At 41.5% G+C, this 8,547-nt stretch overlaps 1 pseudogene across 1 annotated transcript; it reads left to right on the top strand.

Annotated features, from left to right (window-relative positions):
- Positions 1-287: 287 nt before the first annotated feature.
- LOC308528508 (zinc finger protein 296-like) lies at positions 288-8,287 on the top strand (annotated as a pseudogene). Its single transcript has 2 exons — positions 288-353; positions 7,160-8,287. The product of its transcript is annotated as a zinc finger protein 296-like (transcript).
- The last annotated feature ends 260 nt before the right edge of the window (positions 8,288-8,547 follow it).

Below are 8,547 nucleotides of genomic sequence, written 5' to 3'. Positions count from 1 at the left end.
TCTTTCTTGACGTGACACACTGAAACTGGGTCCTATCTGCTTTTATTCAGTTTTAGATACACATCTTGCCCTCAGTAAAGCACGGCAAACAGGTAGCAGACAGAGCATCTCTAAGGTCAATAAAGATCAGTAGTAATCAGTAAGGTCCAGTAAACACTTACTTGGAGGCTATTAGGTCAGGAAATTGCTTCAAGCCACCATCACAACAGGAACAATCAGTGCTTAGCATCAGCCCTGCTAACGCTCAAGGTCCATTGGCCTTCCGCATTCCTTGGTGCATGATCATGATGACAGTATTGGCAAGCAGTGGCTTCCCGAATTCTCCCAAACCCCAGTACCTGGCAATCACTATAGTATTCTCTGCTTTTATGAGTTTGGCTATTTTTGATATCTCATGTAAATGGGATTATGGAATATTTGTCATTTTCTGACTGGCTTATTTCACTTAGCATAATGCCCTCCAGGTTTGTCCATGTTGCCCCAAATGGCAGAATGTTCTCTTTTTAAAGGGTGAATAACTTTCCATTGCAGGTATATACCTCCTTTCTTTTCTATTTCTTCTTTTATTTATTTATTATTTTTTAGCCTGTTCATCTGTTGACAGACACTTGAGTTGTTCCCATATCTTGGTGAGTATGAATAGTGCTCCTATACACATGGGAGTGAAGACATCTCTGCAGTCTAGTACAAGTCTGCTGGTGGTTAACTGAATTTCACTGTAAAATATATTTTAAAGCCAAATCATATATTCATTAGCATTGAGAGTGTTAAATTAAACAAAATAGCATTTTTTAAAAGTGTCAAAGAAATATTTGAATTTTTGGCACATCTGAATTAACTTTATTTTAAGAAAATTAATTTTTATTTTAGAATTTACTATATTTTTTTATTGTGCATGTTACTGAAAGTAAAAAGCAATATAAAATTAAACATTTCAAATTCTATTTTGGGTATAACAATTCTTATTTATAGTTCATCTAAATCTAAGTGACCACACTATACAGAATGGTATTGAAATCATAGTGAAAATATAAAATAATTCAGAAAATTATTCCGTTAAATTGTGCCTTAAAACAAGAAACTATTATTTTGCAATAAATCACTGTGCTTCTGTATCATTTTTTCTCCAAACTCAGGGATTAAATTCATTTTTTTTTAAAAAAAAGATCTTTAGTATCACTTTTGCCTTTGTTTTATGTATACTTTTATTTCTGTTGTTGATAATCCTCACCCAAAAATATTTTTCCATTGATTTTTAGAGAGAGTGGAAGGGAGATGGAGAGACAGAGAGAAACATCAATGCTAGAGATACACATCTATTGGTTGTCTCCTGCACACACCCCTACCAGGACCAGGGTACGTGCAATCAAGGTATGTGCCCTTGACCAGAATAAAACCATCAGGGCTATGTATATTTTAAGAGTTCATTGAAGTCCTGTCATGATTTATGTTATACAACATATATTTATCTAATTTAGACTAAATTGTAAGAGTTCAAATGAATTATTTGCTCTTAACATGTTATAGATTTTTTATTGTGGGTAAGGGATCTCAGATGTCTTCACTATCATGTGAGATGCTAGCAGTTTCCCCCTCTCTGGTATTGCCTTCATGAACATGTCAATATATAAGAATCCAGTGCTGACTTGCATAATTGATAATTACTTTCTGATCAACTTATTTGAATATCAAAGCAACATAGAGAATCACGTTGGTAGCAGTTATTTTGCAAAATAAATTGATTTTTCCCTATTCCATTTTCTAGTTATACACCTCAAAAAGTTCAAATAGGAATATGTCATTTAATATTCATTGTTTTGTTTTACCTTTGATCATTTACTTATATGTGACCCTATAACTACTTAGTGACATCTACAGTGTCAGTAGGAGCAATGTGATTATTACAGCAAAACTGTAAAGAAAGCATCAATTTAATGTTTAGCTTTATGACTAAGAAAAAAAGCTTTTAAAGCTTACATCCAAAACAAATTGTGATGTTACAATATTGTTTTTTGTTGTTGCTTTTGAAAAGAAATTATTTAAAATAAAAAAGAAAGTAAGAATAGCATGGAGTTTATGACAACCTGTTTATTTCATAGAATGATAAGGGGGAGGATAATGTAAAATATCTATAGATCATCATGTGAGGTCATCAGATTGGGAAGAATCATGTCCATGAAACTAAAATAGATTAAGGGAAGGCTGTCTTCTGATGCTGCCAGCAGCAGAGAGTCTTGTGACAGTCGATCCCAGTGCTGAAAACCATCTATGACATATTGTTGAGGATGACAACTTGCCTGTACTGTGTAATCAGGTCAGATATACTCTGATTACTATGAAGAATGACTTTTGACAACGGCTTGCGTGGGATCTTGGATACATCTTGCAGAAGTCACTCTTAATAATTACACATATGTTTACTGTGAAAATATGTAATTATTACATACACATAGGCACACAAATGCACAAAAAGACATAGGTGAAATAAGATTTATAGATATTTTATGTATGAACCACTGGAATGCAATGAGAAATTATATGATGGTAAAAACTACCTTCAGAAAGATACACATTTGCTTTATTTTCTTTAAATGAATTTTATATTGTGTTATTTTTATATTCTTATTAATTTGAAAGAAATTTTAAAATTTAAACGTAAATTATTTTATTTTTTTGTTCATATGCACGCGAGTTAAAGTATGCTGACCATGGGTGCAGTGAAATTATTTTTGGCCATGGCTCAAGAAAACCATTTGTCTCACCTTAGTGTTACTGAGAAAAATAGCAATAGTGCTAATTGCAGTGCATTGTAATTTATATTATAAAACCGTAAATCAAAGTTAACAATTTCTGCCACATACTGTTTTCTGTTCAAAGAGAACTGAGACAATATATATGATATATAACTAATGAATTATGGTTTATGGTTTAATTTAATTCTTATATATATGTGTGTCAAAAGTTTATATACATATATATATATATATATGAACCTAATTTTGACAAAACTTATCATCTGAATTTTTCTGTTCGAATATGCATATAAATATATTTTAATTTGTTTTCAGATAAATTATATAGTTTTAATTACATTATTATCACTCTTTTTTAAAAAAATATATTTTATTGATTTTTTACAGAGAGGAAGGGAGAGAGATAGAGAGTTAGAAACATTGATGAGAGAGAAACATCGATCAGCTGCCTCCTGCACACCTCCTACTGGGGATGTGCCCGCAACCCAGGTACATGCCCTTGACCAGAATCGAACCTGGGACCTTTCAGTCCACAAGCCGACGCTCTATCCACTGAGCCAAACTGGTTTCGGCTGAATTATTATAACTCTTAAGGATAAGGAACAGCTCAAGAACTGTGAACTGCCAGTGATTCACTTGGTAAGTAAATTTGCCTTTGTATATAAATGTTTTATATTCCCTATTTATCTTATTGGAAATAGCTTTAATCAAAATTTATATTTAAGAATTAATTAATTATAAATCTTCATTTCCCTTAATTTCCATTTTTTTTTGTCCAAACATTCTCTTTAAATAGACTTTCTACTAGGGCTAGTCATGTTATACTAAAATCAAACTACTAATTTAATAGTAATTGCATAATCTTTCATAATAATATCTGATATAAAAATATTTGCTATATGACTGAAAATAATGCAATGTTTAAAATTTGTATTTATTTTTGATGGAACGCAATACATTATTAGTATGATCCTCTATTTCATATTTTCAACATTTTTCATCCAAAATTGATAAATGACCCTCATGGTTTACATACTAAATTTACCTTTTGCTTCCTGATACTATCTTTACTACACTTGTAGTCTAATAACAAAGAATTAGCAAATGTAACAGAAAATTCATTGAACTTGGAATCAAAATAATCACATAGAATAATGTTAAATTGGATATTTGTAAAATTTACAGTTATTTCTCATAGAAATCACCTCAATGCCTATTTTTATAATCCACAGCATAAATATAAAATATATGTATAGCAATGCCATAGATTGAACGAGCTCCCAATAATACTTTGTATTTTAAAATAACTTTACACATACATTGAAAAATGTTAAAATGATTTGCACAGTTTTATGCAGGCAATGATGTTCAAGGGTGCTATAAAAACAGGAAGACAGCCCTGGCTGGTAGCTCAGTTAGTTGGAGCATAATCCCATCTCCTACACCAAAGGCTTTGGTTTCAGTTCCAGGTCAGGAGCACGTACCTAGTTTGCAGTCAGGTCCCTGGTCAAGGTGCTTTTAGAAGGCAACTTATTGATGTTTCTCACATAGATGTTTCCCTCTTTCTCTCTCTTCCTCTCTCGAAAATCAATAAGCGTATCTTTGGGTGAGGCTTAAAAATTAACAAGAGGACAGAAGTGTTATTTCTCATTCAAACTTATATATCAAGAATTTACATATGCTACTGTTATAAACACTGTGGAATTAATAATGAATTATGGTCTCTGCCTGGAATCAGCTCAGTTCAGCGGATGTGTAAGCACGAAGTTGCAAATCAGCATATTCCAAGCGAATATGACTGACCAAGTCCATAGTAACGCTGCCTTTGTTTCTCCCTTTCCACACTTACCTCTTGTGCGGAAGCCACTATGTGAATCCCACACTTACTGCTCAAAGGGGAGTTATGCTCTGCATCCTAGAAGGTGGAGTATATACAGAAATTAGTTAATCCCTTTTCTTCTGCAAAGGAGATTTTTAAAATTTCTTTCCACCTAGCTATTCATTTAATAAATTGTTTAACTCATAGATATTCTACCTTATCCTGTAGGAATGATCTTGGTGGGTTTTTTTTTTTTACTTATTTTGCTGCTCAAATGGATCTAGTTGGGCCATTGGCAGTATTTGCAATTGGCTCCTTAACGTCTGATTCTACAAAAAGGTTCAGTCTTATCTTTAAAAACTTCCTGCCCCAGTCCTCGATCCACCATTCCTCCAAGGGACTCTGCTTTCTTTTATTGAAGAATGTTGTTGAAAACCAAGATCTTGGTGCAAGGAAATACATGTGTGTGCTAATGTGAGCATGAGTACCTATATTAAATTAAATATGAGTTTATACTGATGTCTCCAATTCTAATCCATGCCACATAGATCATTCTAGCCCATGCTCCTTCCTCATCTGTAAATTTCCACTCCAACAGTAAAAAAAAACCACAACAACAAACAAAAACAAACAAACACTAGTATTTTTCAACAATTTCTTTAGTTGTTCACTTCCAATATATATGAAGAGTGGTTTCAGAATAGGTGTATATAACCCATATATCCCCCATGATAAACACCTCATCAAACAGTACAGTATTGATGTTCAGTGTTCTTGTTTTTGTTTCTTTTTACTTTAGTCTCTCAGATTCCACTTATTTTCAAAATTAGGTCGGCAACTATTCCCCCTTCCCTCACCAACACTCCCTTTAGTGAGGTTGAGCCAGTCTGTATATTGTCAAGTTCTATGATTTTACATAAATGCCTAGTGTGCAGTGTGTAGTGCAGGGTTCCTCCGACATGAGGTCGTGGGGCCAGGGGGGAGACAATCCCTGCTCACGCTGTGTTGTTGCTGCTGGGTAAGTGATGTGCAGCCCCAGGACTTGCTAACACCAGGGGCAAGCGCATTATGGAGTGTTCACCCTTCCTACCTACGATCAGTTCCAAAATACAATTGCTTCTGTGTGAGCACGGAGCCCCAGCGAGCAGCTGGCTCCACCAGCACGAGATGGGAGAACTGGTGCTTTCACCTGCAGACAATTGAAAATCAGCTCCACCCAACAGCATTCAGGGGGAATTTGGAGTATCACCCCCTCCTGAGAGTTGGGGGAGGAATGGAGTTGGTATAGTTCTCTGCCGAGCCTTATTGATACCGCCAGGGGGATGAATCAAAGCATCTCTGCCTGAAACCAGCTGGTGATGGTGAGCGTGGGAGGAGGGATGTGGGTGTTCATGTACATTTTTTTCCTGTTAGTGTTTGCCTGGAGTTAGGGGACGCATTGCCAAAACTAATTTTTGTGAGGGCACCTTCTCATGGCCTTTAGCAATAGAGCAAAGCCTTCCTGAGCCTCTTTGTCTGTGCCTCCGGCAATTCCAGGTGGGAAGCTTGGGCAGCACCCTGACAGACAGACTGGGTGCAGGAAGGAAATGCAGGGAACTCACCGCTCCATTGTCCTCAAGCTCTAAGTTTACCAGCCAGCTCACCTTCTCCTTTCCACCACTCAGGTCTTCCCAAGCTTGTCTGTCTGTTATGTCCAGGGCAGTTTATTTCTAAATAAACAAATGGGGCTATTCCATTTTTGGCAGAACTAGAAGCCTAAACCTTGTTATTTAATAATTGGCTCTGGAATTCTTCTTAGTGAGATCACTATTTAGAGTTTAGGTATAATTTACGATTATTGGAGCTCCCCAGAACCAGTAAACTCGGGGGCCAGGGATTATTGTCTGTTGGGTTTGCTGCAGTGTCCCCAGTGCTTAGAACAGTACCTGGTGCCCCATAGGCACGCAATAGAGGGTTGCCCAGTGAATTTTTATTATGTATTTACTGAAAGAGTCCAAGATACTGTTAGGGGCACAGTTAGAAACATTGCCCCTACCGTTTTCTCCCTCCTGGGTGTTTGTGGGGCTGCTGTGCCTCAGTTTCACCAGCCCTAAAACGGGATCTGAAGTCGCTGTTTCTGTGCTGGTGCCCTGAGGTGTAGTCCTTAAGCCAATCCCCATGGGCATGGCTCAGACTGAGTTTGGCCTCCAGCCGGGCCCCTGCAGGCCACCCCTTCTGCTCCCATCAGGCCCCGCCCCGGTGGGCGGAGCCACACCTGGGCTAGCACATATAAAAGTTCGCAGTCACTCACCTGAGCTTCTTGGCCTGAGCGCACACACCTCGCGCGCCTTCTCTGCACCCCGACCCATGTACCGCCCGGGTCTGCTGTATGCCCCGCTGAGTAGACCCCGAGTCCGCCGCCCACACCGACCACGAGAGGAAGATGGGGGGCCTGGTCATCTACATGAAGCCCGAGCCACATCCATGGCCCCTACAGGCTGGGGGGCTGCAGCGGGATTCTCCAAAGGAAGTGCCTGCGCTGGGCGCACCCCGCTACTGCCCTACCCTGGTGCCCTCCTCAGGTACCCTCCTCGCCCTCAGCTTGTAGAACCAGTCGGCGCCATGGACTTCTCTGGTCCCTAATCCTCACGACTGCCAGCCCTGGACTGACAAACACCCAGATACGTTGACCTGCGGCCTCTGCCTGCAGACCTTCCCGCTGAAGGCCATCAAGGCTTTCATGGACCACAAGAAGCAGGGCTGTCAGCCCTCTAGACGCCCCAGCCCTTGGCCCGACTCAGAACTTGAGAACCTGAAGGCTTGGACTTGCCTCCGCTGTGGCCGACAATTCACCAAGGCCTGGAAACTGCTGTGCCATGCCCAGTGGGCCCATGGACTGTCCATCTACCAGACGGAATCTGAGGCCCCAGAGACTCCGCTGCTGGGCCTGGCAGAGGTGGCTGCAGCCATGTCAGCAGTGGTGGGGCCGGAAGTGGAGGCCAAGGGCTCGGGGCGAACAGCCTCCCTCGGCGGAGCCCCACCTGCCCTGTGTGCATGAAGACCCTCAGCTCCTTCCGCCACCTCAAGGTGCACGTGCGCTCGCACATGACCTGTGCCCCGAGCAGCAAGCTCAACCGCCCCAAGAAGACGCACCAGCAGCTGCAGCCTCAGAGCCCCTGCAGGCCAAGGCCAGTCAGGAACAGGCCTCAGCTGCCCCTCCCGCCCATGCCGATGCCCCAGCCAGGACTCTCCTGTGCAGCCCTGAAGGGGCTGGAGCTGCCGACACAGCAGGTGTGCAGGAACCTGGGGCTCCAGGTGGTGGAGCTCAGGCTGGTCCTGGTGGGGACAGTTGGGGCGACGCCATCAAGGAAGAGAGAATCAATTCTGCCCAGATCCCAGAGAAGTTGCCTAAGAAGACTCCAAAGACAGTGGGCAAGCGCCATGGGCCCGGGGGCAGCTGTGAGTTCTGTGGGAAACCTTTCACCGACAGCAGCAACCTGACTGTGCACCGGCGCGCACACACCGGGGAGCGGCCCTATACCTGCGACCTCTGCTCCTATGCCTGTGCCCAGAGCAGCAAGCTGAACCGCCACCGCCCGCATGCACGGTCTGGGGCCCGGCGGGGCCCGGCGGTGCCCGCTTTGAGTGCCCCCACTGCCGTGTGCCCTTCGGCCTGCGGGCCACCCTGGACAAACACCTGCGGCAGAAGCACCCCCAAGCAGGCGGGGAGGCCTGAGTGGCAGGAATGCCCTTCCCCTTTGCTGTCCCTGGTACCGCTGCTCATGTATCTGTTGATCATGTCCTGCTGTGAATAAATCCTCCCTCCCTCCCTCTAGTTTGTAAAATATTTAAAAATAAATAAATAAAAGCAAAACCTTTGTATCTGCCAAAAAAAAAAAAAAAGATTATTGGAGCTTGAGGAGACAGAGGGAAGCTAGGTAGATAGGAACAGGGACCATGAGGGCCATGAGGGGGTGGAGGGGAAGGAAGTAAAAC

This window comes from Myotis nattereri (assembly GCF_964212035.1).
Source record: "Myotis nattereri genome assembly, chromosome: 1".
Taxonomy (NCBI): Eukaryota; Metazoa; Chordata; class Mammalia; order Chiroptera; family Vespertilionidae; genus Myotis; species Myotis nattereri.
This window is presented reverse-complemented; position numbering and strand designations above follow the sequence as displayed.